We start from the raw sequence: 15,397 nt of genomic DNA, 5'->3' as shown, positions 1-15,397 counted from the left end.
TTACTTTCTGTCTGATATTTAAAAACACTGTTTCCTAATGATTGAATTTTGTATCACCAAATCAGAGAGATAAGAAGAAGTATTGTGGCAAAAGTGATAATTGCATAGTAGACGTTTTGAATGTTAGGAGGTATATCTGGGCTAAGGGGTATAACTCTCGGAATCAATGATATGCATGTATCATATCCAATTACATGAAAGACTTTCAACCATTTATATAAATCAGAATTAAGGCAATCTTAGTACCCAGAGGCTTACATGAAATTATTTGAATTGGTTTACGCAAACATACCGATGATTTGTACGAGTCATGCATCATAACCTATGACCTATTGATATTTTCTTTGAAACTACCCATACATATTAGAAACTGACCCAAAAAAATCAGTTCATCTAGGTGTTATCATGTAGGATAGATGATCAAATTAATGATGCATGTCACAACAAATTATTATTATACAACGTCTCAGAATGTGACGACTCTATTTTCGTTATCTTCCCTGTATCAATTTGATTCGATGGAGCAGTGTAGCGAATAGAGTCGTCACATTCTGAGACGTTTGTATAACATTGGTTTGTTGTGACATGCATCATTTATTTGATCCTTTATCCTACATAATAACATCTAAATGAACTGTCCCGTACTACCATACATCGTGTACTAAGTTACAGCCCTAGATTAATTCTACGAGGAGGAATAACCCGGCCTGCGAAAGCTATATTTTTATATAGCCTAGCTGGCCGATTGGTCTAGGGCGCTGGACTTTGTGCAGACGGTGTTGCCATAGATGTCACAGCGGTACTAGTTCGAGTCCCGCGGAGGGTAAGACCAAACATTTGCGTCCCAAATTTGACAGTTCTAACATCGTTGGGAATTTTTCAGACCCTTCTATATATATATATATATATATATATATATATATATATATGGATTTCAACCGGGTCTACTTTTAATACAGCACCTGCGTATGGAGTGTTCATATCACAACTCATACGTTATGCCAGAGCTTGCCGTAACTACGCAGATTTTGTGTATCGCGCTAGATTTCTAACAAACAGGCTTCTGGAACAGGGTTATATTTCTACAAGATTGAAATCATCACTACAGAAATTTTATGGTCGTCATCATGAACTCGTGGATCTTTATGGTGTATCCATCTGCGCCATGAAAACTGATTTCTTCTTTCATCTAATCAGGACTTGATTTTTTATGAGCAACTCGGCGGGTGTTTCTAGAAAAAGTAGAGGACGCTTACCTTTCCGATGCACCTATATTTTGTATATAGCCTAGCTGGCCGAGTGGTCTAGGGCGCTGAACTTAGTGCAGGTGGTGTTGCCATAGATGTCACAGCAGTACGAGTTTGAGTCCTGCAGAGGGAACGACCAAACATTTGCGTCCCAAATTTGACAGTCTAACATCGTTGGGAATTTTTTTCAGACCTCTCTCTCTCTCTCTCTCTCTCTCTCTCTCTCTCTCTCTCTCTCTCTCTCTCTCTCTCTCTCTCTGTATATATCTTATATATTTTTTTGCAAAATTAAAATTCTTATTGTCCAGACGTACTCACACTACTAGTATTGTTCTATTTTATTTTATTCCATTTTATATTTATTCAGATTTTAAAAAAAAATCCAGCAATTTTCGTTCTGCTGCCAAAGGATATTTAAGGCAATTAGTCTTTCATCGTAGAAACTTCATCAGTGTCCGCTTCATACCACAACAGCTGGTGTCGTTACATTCATCGGCAATACAATGACAATCACATGATTGTTTACAGGCAAGGCATGCCTCTGATTCTTCATCTGAAATGAATGGAGATGCTTTTTCAATATTATGAAAGTAAAAAATGCCGATCAGAAAGTCAAATATCGAACTAGGGAAAAGGAAGCAGAAAAACAATTAGATACAGGAAAATACAGGAAATGACAAAAAAGAACTATTGAAGAAATAATCGGTCAAAAACATATAGAAGGTGCACCGGTATGGTTAGCGACCTTAAAAAGAGCCAATATCGACTGTAAGGTAAGTTGTAAAATAAACAATGATCACATTGTATTTGTCGCTTAATTGATTGATTGATTGATTATGGTTTAACTTCCTATGGTAGATAATTCATGCATTTCATGACGAGAACGATTGGACCTGCTTTGTACAAGTCTGACACGCTGATCCTAATCATTTATTGTGCTAGCTCACAGAGGCAATAGACCGCAGGAAGGCAAGCCACCCCACTAGGAAACATTATTCTGACTCCGAGCCAAATAGTCACTCTATCCCCTAAATACCGCGGAGAAGTAGTGACGTACAACTTAAATGTCGATAAACATATGTTAAATTCATAAATGTACTTGATTTGTCGTTTTCATGTTTAACCAATAAAGAAAATGCATTTGTGAAAACAAAAAATATATGTATTTACAATATAAATAAAGTCTAAAGGAAGCTACCAACCAGTTAACTTGATAGGGATCGGATCGTCAAGTCATGACGACATAGTGCAAACGAAACAAAAATATACTTAAGTCTAAAGGATTGTACAATGATATCGATAACGATTTGATAAAAGAATATAAACGAACAAATTTCAGATGAAATAACGGTAAATAAGGTAACACTACTCAATGTATCATCATATGAAAACTATATATAAGTCACAACTATTTACTTGATGATGTAGTGAGTTGTGTTCACGTTATTTACCACCCTACACACTCAGTTTATGCATAACAACACTGCATGATGGCATAGGCTGACTAAATATTTGGCTCGTTTATATACTCTTATGACATCTTTATCGGTTTCGTTGTACAAGCCTTAAGACTTGCCGACACATGCCTGTACAATTAAATTATTCCAGGAAATTTCAATTTGAGATTTTTTTCATTAAACGTGTCTATTACTTTTTTTTTTCTTTTTTTTAACAAATGTTCATTTAAAAATGGTTTTAATTCAAAGACAATATGTGATGACTTTCTGACAATAATACATAATCTTTTGCACCGTTAAGAAACTTAAAAAAAGATTTGATAAAATCGGTCAGGAGGTGATTCATGCATGTCAAAAACCAACCGAAATCCTTTTCATTTCCTACTCAGAATCAGTCACAGACCATATAACCAGTATAATACTTCATTTGGATGTTGCGTTTTTCAGATAAAATATAAATAGATTGTACCTGAAATTGACATCTTGAATTACTTATCGTTCTGGTCCAGTCTGAATTTTATATAGACTGTTACTTGATACCACTAGTATACCAGATGTAATGGAGAATGAAGATCAATTTCATTACATGGATATATGTAAACAATAAACCTTTTCTAGAACCTACTGTGATTAATCCGAAAGACACTTTTAAAATCATTGTATATCAATTTCAAAGTATTTTGAACCTTGGTAAACCAAGGAATTGTTTAAAGTGAACCAATTGTAAAGTCCAAAACGGGTTACACCTAGACAGGGATAACTGTATTTTAGTGTCAAATTTGGGGTTCAGCTATCTCAAGTACCCGAATTAAACTATTAGCTTGTTTGAAGTTTCAAAAAGGTTGAGTGATGATTAAGAGTAATCAAGAGAACACAGATTAATGTCTAACATAATTAAGTAATTATTAAATGCTTAAAAGATAACTAAATTGTTCAACAGTCAATGTAATATGGACCAAGATGACAAGCCCCGATTTGACAACTTATATTAATCAAATATCAAACTCTTACCATCAGCAGAAACTAAGGTGTTGGTCATGATCCCAAATACGAGGAACAAAAGCAGGCAAGACAGTTTTCTGTTCATTCTGAAGATTTGAAATTATTGTGGATCAAACTTATTTTATAATTACACATTTTATAAGTGATGAATTGGTTACTACATATATTATTTTGAAAATGAATATATAAACAACACAAGTTGTAAAGCCCTTAGCAATTTATTGCCGTTTTTAGAAACTTTGATATTAATCATCATGATTTGCTAGAGGTCAAATCAAAGACCAAAGAGTTATTGTAACGAAATGGTTGTTTTCGGTGCATTTAATCATATGTTCTGCCCTCAGCGTGATGAGATTAAACAGAAATAAGGTTACAAAAACATTTGATGTATTATTGAACACTGGTTCACGATTAATCATATCCATCAACAAAAAATTAACTAAATGTTGTGGAAAAGAAACCAAAACAAAACATATCCTGGTTTCATGAAATATATGTCGTGATTATCGTTCTCACCGTGGTTTGCGTTTGTTTTTTTTATTGTTGGAGCAGTTCACAGTTTTTTAAATATTTCATCTTGTCAAAAATATTTATTTGTTTATTTTTTTTTGTATTATTGTCATATTTCAGCATAGACTTTAAGTAAAACCTTCGTGAAAATTAGGCAGGAGTTACTTTGTGCATATCAAAAACCACACAACTCGCTCTGATCTCACATTGGGGAAATAAACATTTTCCAGATGTTGTAGTAAATTAAAATTGCGAGAGATATCGTTCTTGGTCAAGTTTCATGTGGTTGGTTTTAGTCAGGGATGAATAAATTGTATTTTTTAAAAAATGCAGATCTGAATATAAAAAAGAACAAGGTTATGTAAAAATACAGTATTTGAAGACAAAAAAGCCCTGTTTGGGTACGTCTACATCATGAGCCAATTTTACCAATTAGGCATTGTCTATATTTTAATATGAACTGATACTTAATGATTATACTTAGATATACAGTCAATGACATAAAGAGTTTAAAATCCTTTCGTATTAGAATTGTCTTACATTTGCATTTTGCATTTGATCTGCGCCAATTATTGCTTTGTCACTTTTGATTTCTTGATGATTATTGTTAATGACATTGATTTCATTAGAAATATATAATTAATTGTCTGAAGCTTTTATGTCTGACTAATTGTTTTGCAAAAGATTTTTGAATTGTCATGAACTCTTTACATGAATTCGGGGTTACCACATTTTAGCCATTCAAAGGTAATAATGGAGGACGTTTGTCTCTCCGGATACTATAGTTTCCTAACAATCACATCTAGCCATTTAGTTCTATGAGAAAAATATATTAACCTTGTAAATCTTGACAGCCAAGTGGATGTGTTGGTGCTTTTACTTTTTATTAATGCAGGAAACCGGATGAGCCATCAAGATTATTGACAGCATTAAAAAGTGTCATGATAAAAGCTGTCTGTGACTTGACTATAACTCAACAGGAGTAACGAAACAATACAAAAACAAACATAAAAAAAAATCAAAAACAAAAAAACAAACAAAGAAAAACTTTGTTCATCTCAAGCTTTTGTCCAAAAACAGAATAAAATAAATCCAAGTTAATTAGACGCTTACTTAAGATGGATGTAAAATGCTGTATACAAACGTTCCAATGATTTTTAAGTGTTGCGTCCTTTACCCTAGGTCTACCTCCTTATGTACAGAGAGTATTAATGTTCATGTTGATGCATGGCCGTGAGCATAGAATTTAGGATCCCTTTTTGTGTCCATTATTTTTAATTAATCTACTATTTCACATTATTCATTTTAAGATCGTTAAGGCATATCATTATGTTCTTCGAATACCATTTAACAAACAAACAAAACAACACAAAAAAGAAGAAAAAATATACATTTATGTAAAACTTGCTTTGTTCCTCTAAAAAAGCCTTTTTTCTAACGCATCTAAAAAAATTTTATCATCATTTTCCATATTAATAGCGGCTGATTTTAATGCATTAATTTGCAAAATATAACAGTTTACACAATTCATAATTTAGCCCTTCGAATCATTACACTTAAACAAAATTGTATGACAAAATATATAAAGAAGTGAATTGGGAGATACTGCAAGAACGTCGAGAACATTGAAAATTACAAAATGCTCTATGATATCGAACAATGCCCCTGAATATTTGTGTAATCTTGTTCCACCTAAGGTACAATCTATTTCCTACTATCCATTGCGAAACTGAGAGGACATTTTATTGACGTATTGTAGATTGTCTGTTACAAGGGACTAGAAATCTCTCGACTATACAATAAGAAATATTGATTCAGTATCAAAATTTAAGTCGATCCATTTTACCAAAATATTTTCCATACGGACCTAAAAGCTAACTAGACTGATAACCCAACTAAGATATTCTGTATTTTTTTCTAAGTTATGATCTGCAGCGAGTAAATATATCGTCATATAATCGATATGTAGCTGTGGTACTAACATTGAATATGTTCACCACTGCCTCTTTCATTGTCCTTTTTATGTAGTCCAAAGACATTGTAATATCTGGAAGCCCAGAGTTAACACACGGAGAAAACATTTGAATTTTTCAGCAGGTTTTGCATTATTCTAAAGGATCAGAAAGATTTCATACTTAATGATTTGTAAATGAAGCTGATACTTTTTGTGATTTTGTCGTATTAAAGATCGTCACCACCACACCTTCTTCCCCAAACTGTTATAGTATAGTAATAGTAATAATAGTCCAAGTTTCTCATTTACTTTTGTTACTTTGTATGTATGATTTTAGTTACTTTATGTTCTTTGTTGTGTATGTCTGTTTTCTTTGTCTGGTCTTTGTTCCTGGATTACATTCTGTTGATTACCACTATAACCTTGGTTCCCTTGATACTCTTTGTTAACGCATGCTCTCTTATTCTATTATATATGTATATTTATATATTGTATTTAGGAAAGTACTGAGTACGTAAGATTTACTTTTGGGAAAATAAAATATGTTTAAACTAAACTAAACAAAATTGTTCTCAATTTTCATTCTCTCATAAATTATTTTTTATGTAAGATGCATACAGATAGACGGCACTGCTTTTATAGCAGCAATATTTAGGAGAGAATGAATTGTTACTTTTGTTATTTTTTATATAAATATCATCTTTTGAATATTCACCTTCCTAAGTATGTTGGTTTTATTGTTGCAGATGAGAGATAAAATATTAATACAGTATATCGAATTTTGCAATAACCAAATTATATTTTTTTGTATTTGGTAGTATAGTTTCTGTCCAATAGTTCCATTTAGTAACAGAATATTGTATTTTATCTCCACATTTGTCACCCTATGTGTTACGATACTGTTTACAGAAAGCAACACTGTGTTCCTGAAGAAAAATGATGAGTTTTTTTTTCTAAATACAAAGCTAGAAAAGCATAAAACCTGAATTGAATGTTCAGGACAGAATTAAGGACAATAAGCAAACGGAATCCTAAAATGGGCTTGCAACATTTTACAAACTTTTCTTAATTAAAAATGTCCTTTTTAAAAAATAAACAGTTCAATTTGACACATGATTTAGTGTAAAAATCAAATCATAACCCGCAATAAATAAAACCAAGTAGCGTTATTTCTTCTTTGAAGCATTCCAAACTCGCCATTTAATATTGCATGGACATTAAAACGTACAAAAAGTTGCTTCATTAGTTAGGATTACAACAGAATTAGACTATTGTAATGCTTAAACTCCATGGGCCAGATAATAATCATAAAGACGTATATAGGTTGATATATATGTACATTGGAAACATAAATCCGCCTGTTTTCCATAAAATAAGTGCAGAGTTATCATGGAAACCATGGTCTAAAAGTATGCTTCCTCCAAGTCATTCAAATTATTTTTAATACAAATGGCTCAAAAGAACGCCAATATTCCTTTTTATAGTGGAATAAAGATAAACTTTTGAAAAACGAAATAAAATTAAGGATTTTAACCCCCTTTAATATCGACAAATAGAGGCCAAACAGATTTATTTGACTACTTTATGCTAAAAGTGAACAAAATGAATGATTATGATACATTTAGGTTCAGAAAAAAAATGCAAAAGGCAGAAAATAACCTACTTCCGTTTAAAATATTTGTTACATCAAAACCTAAACAATATTCAATTTTTTTATTTTTTTATTTTGCAATGAAACGGTTTGGAATTGAAAAAAAAATCAAAAATTTCTTCAAAGTCGAAAATGTTGCATTGCTGAGCAAACCTCAAAGCAAATAACTGAGGTAACATGCTTCTATAGACTCCAATCAAAAGCATCTGAAAAGGATAATGAATACTTGTGAAAGTCTTATAAAGATGGACACCTTTTGTCAAACTCCAATAATTAATGAAATATTTGTTTCGTATCCATCTGTTGAAGCTATATTAATGACTATGAAACATCTGAAAATCAATTAATTTCTTTTTTAAATGATAATCGTTACAACATACAGCTCAAAACCTTTTCTTTGGAAACAAGTATTTCCATCAATTTCTTAAAACAAACAATACAAAAAGTGAAAATTCACGAATTTATTGTAAGTAACTATCAAAATATCGAAAAAATGATGGCATTTGATATTGATTTACCTACATAAAGTATTGATTCATAAATTATCTTTGAGTGAACCATACATTCAATGGGGAAGCATACATGCAGGATGTTTTCTAATACGTGGGCTGAGAAAAACCCCCGTGCACCCCCCACTCATCAACAAAAATATGATTTTCAGGTACCTTATACCTCCTATTTACAAATCTTTTTGTCGCTAAAAAAAAACAAATTATTTTTTACTTTTTCTAAGTATTTTTGTATTTTTTGTCTACTTTTTATACCTTGTTTGGGCAAAAATCGATTTTTAAATTTTTTGATTCTACGAACTTCTTCTTTCTACAGAACAAAGTAAACTTACATATGTATGTATTATCATATAGCCCAATGTCTCAGCTTTACAATTTATATGTTGTATTTGAAATACTTTAAATAAGAAATTTCTCAGAGTTAACTTGAAGCATTTTAGCGGTCGAAAACAACCGGCTGAGAACGCCGTCTCGTCCTCGTTTGGAAAACGTCTTGTGACAATATTCCCAGTCCTGATTAAGGACTTCTATTTTACAATTCTCATGTAAACATTATCGTGGGACCTTTAATTAGTTTCCTTTTATTTTTAGAAAAGTCCTTCAATTATTAAAACTGTAAGAAACTAAAAGCGTCACCGGACTGTTTTTACAAGTTCATCACTCGAATCAAATTACAAAAACAAAACTTTCAAAATGTTTTATTTATATATATAAATAATAATTATCAATTTACAAATGCAAAAGTAAATTGTTAAAAGATTGCATTATTACTTGATAAAATACGAAGTAATATTTCTACATGTGATATCTCCCACTCATAGGACAAAGCTGTAAATAAAAAACAATACATCAACAAATGACGTACAAAATAAAAAAAAAAATGATGTTTTTAATGACATGACTAATTTTTTTAACTGCTTCGAATTACTGGAGACACAGAAACACAACATACATCGTATCTTACGATGAATTCCCCGTTATGCCTCATTGAATTTTACGACTATTACAATATGCAAACGATCGGTGTTGGCTAGGTGGAATCTGGGTGGTGTCGGTGTAACACCGAGTTTCACTCAGGTCGAACTTGAGTGTTAGAGAAACAAATGTCGTTGAGTGCAATGTAGCTTGATGTAAATCAAACATTATACCATCTTCAAAATAAGGGATAATATGTAAAATCTTGAAACTGTCAAACCTGAGAAAGAGGGACACTGTTATGGTACAAATCATAATGACAAAGCAATATATTCCAAATATCGAAACATCCCTTCTTATACAGGCTGAGAAATCAGTTACGGAAATTTCCACCGCCTAAATAATAATTAAGTCAATTGGTTACACGAAGTAGATAAGACCGGATTCTGAAAAGGGGATACACACTACATGTACAAGTAATTATGTCGAGATATCTGCTACAGAACAGACAGACAGACAGACAGACAAACAGACACACAGACAGACAGACATACAAGGTGATTGCAATATAGCCCTCGCTCCTTGGATTGGGAGTATAATACAGTCGTTAAGACTCCCATAACAAATAAATGTGTAAAGTTCGCAGTTTGTTAACTGAGGGGTCCCGAAATTACAGTGTGACATGTTAACGTGGATAGACAGACGGACATAAAAGTCAATAAAGAAATTACATTTCAATTATCAAAGTTTCATGGATATTGCTGCAAGGGTTTGTGAGTCGGAGTCCGAAAACAGAAACTTGCTTTAATGTTCCATAAATCAAAACTGAAAAATCAGAATTCATCGGACGTTAAACCCCAACAAACAAAACAAACAGAATTCATTAAAAAAATCTTAGCCAGGCTCTCACTTACAAAAAGAAAACAATTCAACAAAGTCTTACAATATTGATGACAGCATTTTTTAGTTAAAATGTATTAGACGACAGACGGATGGACACTGGTATACCATGTTCTCTCTACTAAGACAGGCACACATGTAAATAACTTTAACACTGTAAACCGATTATTGATATAACAAAATACAAAATTATTTAATAATGCATAAGTATAAAAACTACACTTTCCAGTATGCATGTGGCAAGTTTTCCTGATGGGCAAAGCAAAGTTAAACAGTGTTTGCCTGTTAGGCCACCTAGTTTTCTGTTTAACATCTCATAAAAGTAATTAGTGCAGTAACATTCACTGAAGGTAAATTCAGTTTCTGCGAAACAAGGTAACCTGCTTGAATAGTGAGGGTATTTTTTTTTTATTTCCACCCCTTAAAACATGTAATACACTATTCATCAACTACTTATTACCAACTAATTATTTCTCTTACCTGTATCAACTTTACAAGTGCAAGTGTTCTCACTGAGAAAGTTAATATATGCTCAGCAATTCAACGGGTCGATTGTGAAGCAGAAGTCATTATTGCCCGCATGTGCTAAACTTACTTACAATTCTGTAGATGCTTTCTATGTCCATATCCCTCTGATACTGATGCCCCCTTTTTAAGTGTAAATTTCAATGAATCCTCTAAGTTAAGAAAGTCAAGTGACTGTATATATTTACAGTATAAGTATTTCTGTGTACTGTGATCCATAAACTTTCCTGCTTTTCTTACCCTTAAATAGAAAAAACATAGACCACAAAGTATCATGTCGGAAATCAAACTTGAACTACTACATTTTGTACATGTACATTTCTGCATGAATTCCTCATGTCATCAAATTGTGATAACTTGTGTAAATAAACAGTTTTTTTTATTGGAAATCTTTCAAAAAAGCAAAAGAGAAATGAAACCTATGAAGAACACAGCATGTATATTTTGTTCAAAGAATATTTCTATTTTGTACCCATTAGCTACATTTGTACTAGTCCGAATTTCCTCTGACCCTGCAACCCGCCTCTTTTGTATAAAATTTGGATATTGATATGTCGGGTTGGGGTCAGAACGATGCAAAAAGTGAATTGGAGATTCAGTGAATCTTACTACATGAGAAATGGCGCGAATCCCAACAGAGTTTACAATTGTATCAAACATAAGGATATATCGCTTTCAGTTATTCATAAATACTTACCTAAAAATGGGACTGGTACAAATGTAATTCGTAGATGACTGTCCGAGTCACATTTCCATCTTCACTTTTTGGAAAATGACAGAACGCTCGCGAGGCGGGACGGGCAAATCGACCCAATTTCATTTGTCCTTTCAATGATTTGACAGCGCATTGATTGTAACTTGTTCGTGTCTTTTGTTCATTTCTGTGTTAGGATCAGAATTCTCAACTTTACATTTTCGTTATTTTACTTTTAAAAAATTACAGTCATTCATTTTTAAAGCTTGCCATAACGTGTTACTAGAAGATTGACTAACTTTACCGATGGGGCGAATCGACCGAAAAGTTTTGAGTTACTTCCCCTTCTGATATTTCCGGCCCAGGAAATCTGAGAACTGAGAAAAGTGACTGTAACTAGTTTTAACCTAATTTTAAACTGTTTAACAAGATGAAATTGAAAATCTAAGGCTTCCAATGAATAGATTTCTTTCTGTATTTTTCTTAGTACAAATTTCGTACCTAGGAAATTTTCATTAGGCACAAAAAGTATTCTCGGAAAGATTTTGTTAAACGAGTCAAGAATATTTGTGTAGACAGGTGACGATCTTTGTCATTGATAACAACACTCAACAGTGAAATTATATTAAGTTTTGATGTCTAACTTTACTGAATATTTCATACTGGCTGTATCAAACCATAAAACTTAATCTGCCACTTATTGAAGGTCATGTAGATAACAGTCATATTGTTTTGCTTTGAATGGCTGCAGATTTGTCTCCATATAACATTTCTATGTCCTAGAAACAATGCAACATCCTGTCGTCATTAATAGTCAAGTTAAAGGGAATTCAGTATGAAAACAAGGAAAAAGTATGTTATATTCCAACGGGGTCCACAAGAGTAAATACATGTACATCTACTTTATATTGCAGGGTAATAAACATTATGTAGTTAAAATAACCACACATACTTTCTTATTAAAAAATGAACAATAACAAATTGAACAGGAACTAGCACGTATATACATTAAATACATGACTATAAGTACAAGGCTTGTTTTCCATTAACCTATACAAACAGACTGTCGGGAATTTGACTTTTTCTTCGTCTGGTAGTTTGTCTGATAACCAAGAACGGAACACATATTTGTGGTTCAAGTAGAATGAGACCCTTAGTTGAAAACAACATACAAAATGTAGGCGTCAAATACATAGTGTACATGTACATGTACAAGTACATGCATGTCTTTACCCGTATACAGACATACATGTACCTATAACATTAATTACTAACCACTGTCTGTGATCTACAAACAAAAATCAAAATATAAATAAGCCTCCATTTCATAATAATATTTTTACACTTAAAACAATGACTGACACTCATGTATGTATTAAAACACATGTGTAACACATGTACATTTCGCATGTGTCACATGCGTATTCCAAACACATGCGTGATGTGTGTTTTCCGGCATATGCGTTTCACATGCGTAGCACACGCATGTTACCCATGTGTGGCAAGAAACATGTGTATTACGCATGTGATACACCTGTTTCACATGTGTTTTAAAATACATGCGTGACATATGTGTGGCATTTTTACCCTAGTACGCAGTATCTACCATTAATTAATGTGAATATTGATCCATATGCACTATTATTAGTTCAAATTCGTGACATTCTGTTTAATTACATAAATGCTGCATAAGAATTAAAGACAATGTGTTAGGTTTTTAAATCGATAAACACAAAACGAATGACAGGAAATACAACATCGGTTTTTGATATGAACTTGTAAGAAAATCTATTGTCAATCCAAAATAATAAATTAAATTAATTTTGCCTAAAAAGACAGATAAAAACATATAAGAAGTACTTTAATTTTGCCTCTATGCTTGAAGTTGTACATTTCACTTTAAATAATTTTAATTGCTGATTTATTGCTTATTCTACATTATTGTCGAGCATTAATAATTCGACTGCCCATCTTAAAATGTATCTTACAAAATTCTTTTTGAGACATCAGTTCTTGGTTGAAAAATACTCAGTTTCTTCTAATGCAATGAATAGTGATTTTTTTTTTGTGAATTGTTCTTTGTGCTCGAGTATGACAATAGCATGCATATGCTTTTTAATCACCACTGATATATTCACGTCGTAATGAAAGAATGAGGTTTAGCGCGATGTAAAAACCTAGATTTAGCCCACACAATTTCGTTTGAAATGTATGTATAAAGTCAGCACCATTGCGGTCCCAGCTGCTCCAGTGGTGTAATATCTATTTTGCCAGATTTATTTTGGACTTGATTACGAATACGATTAATGTTCGGTAATTTTGTTGTTACTCTTATTAATCCTTACCACTCTCCAAAGAAGATATTGTGGAAAACCATAAATCTGTGCTATCCTCTTTTGGTCACTCTAACAAGGACGATGATTGTGATTTATCGTCTATCTACTTGATTCCTAAACTCCACAAGAATCCATACAAACAACGTTTCATAGCTGGATCTGCAAATTGTACCACCAAACCTCTTTCAAAACTTTTAATTTGTATACTCACAGCTGTCAAAGAGGGTCTGCAGTCTTATCACAACAGTTGTTACTCCCGTAGTGGTATTAATTCAATGTGGATCCTGACAAATTCGAAAGATCTTTTGGAGACAATCAGTTCAAGATTATTTTCAGAATATAATATCATTAAAACCTATGATTTTTCAACACTGTATACTTCTATCCCCCATTCCCAGTTAAAATCCCGACTCAAAATCATTAAACATCGTTGTTTCTCCAAAAAAGATGGTACACCTAGATACAATTTTATAGTTCTTGGAACAGATTCCTCATACTTTGTAAAAAATAATTCCAAATCATCTTCCAAATATGAAGAAGAAGATGTTTACAAAATTCTGGAATTTTTAATCGACAACATATTTGTCCAGTGTGGTGGACGCGTCTATCTACAAACGGTCGGTATTCCAATGGGAGCAGTTGTGCTCCGCTACGTCCTGACCTATTGCTTTACTCTTATGAGGCTTACTTTATAAGTGATCTGATCTGAAAGAAAGAACATCATATGGCTGGATCTTTGAATCTCAGTTTTCGCTAAAAAGATGACGTATTATCGTAAAACAACCCTAGTTTCGGGGATTTGATACATGGCATTTGCCGCAAAGAATTTGAAATAAAGAATACTACAGACAGTGTGAAGTCAGCCTCATATCTTGATCTAAACATAGAAATCGATGGTAAAGGAAAACTATTAACCAAACTTTACGACAAACGTGACGACTTTTCATTCATAATTGTCAACTTTCCTTTCAGCTGTGGCATCCCTTCAGGACCTGCGTATGGAGTGTTCATATCACAGCTCATACGTTATGCCAGAGCTTGCCACAACTACACAAACTTTTTGAATCGCGCCAGACTTCTTACAATTAGGATTCTAGAACAGGGCTATGTTGCTACAAGATTGAGGTAATCACTACAGAAGTTTTATGGTCGTCACCATGAACTCATGGGTCGTTACTGTGTATCCATCTGCACAATAAAACTGATTTGTTCAACGTCATAGTTTTCCTTTCCTCTTCTGTCTACCACGGACTTGACTTTTTATGAGCACCTCGGCGGCTGCTTCTAGAAAAAACAGAGGACGTTTACCCGTGCTTTTAAGGAATTTCGGGTTGCTAATTTACTTTTGTTACTTTGTATGTATTATTTGACAGCTGTGAGTGTAGAAGTTAAACGTTTCGAAAGAGCTTTGGTGGTGCGATTTCCACATCCAGCTATGTAACGTTATTTGTATTGATTCTTGTGGAGTTTAGCAATCCAATACATAAACGACGGTAAATCACAATCATCGTCTTTGGTAGAGAGACCAAAGGAGGATAGCACAGATTTATGGTTTTCCACATTCTTTTCTTTGGGGAGTGTGGTAGCAGTATGGGCCTTGTTACTGCTATAGTTTCTACGTCTACCTCTGATAATAAACATTGGATGTTAAACGTCTTGCAGACAAAACAATGTTTGTTTTGGACTTTGTCTACTGG

General features: G+C 32.9%; 1 long non-coding RNA gene across 2 annotated transcripts; it reads right to left on the bottom strand.

Moving 5' to 3' along the window:
* Positions 1-1,567: 1,567 nt before the first annotated feature.
* LOC148601980 (uncharacterized) lies at positions 1,568-10,901 on the bottom strand. Of its 2 annotated transcripts, none has more exons than XR_015917224.1 (2): positions 10,745-10,901; positions 1,568-1,800 (listed from the first exon to the last, which is right to left on the bottom strand). It is a non-coding gene; the product is annotated as an uncharacterized LOC148601980 (long non-coding RNA). The 2 variants fall into 2 exon arrangements; XR_015917225.1 differs by lacking the exon at positions 10,745-10,901 and adding an exon at positions 3,716-3,844.
* Positions 10,902-15,397: the final 4,496 nt, after the last annotated feature.

The sequence above is a fragment of the Perna viridis genome, chromosome 12 (genome assembly GCF_037379345.1).
Source record: "Perna viridis isolate PV_CMFRI_1.1 ecotype Kerala chromosome 12, ASM3737934v1, whole genome shotgun sequence".
Taxonomy (NCBI): Eukaryota; Metazoa; Mollusca; class Bivalvia; order Mytilida; family Mytilidae; genus Perna; species Perna viridis.
Note: the sequence above shows the minus strand (reverse complement) of the source record. Positions and strands in the feature narration are given on the sequence as shown.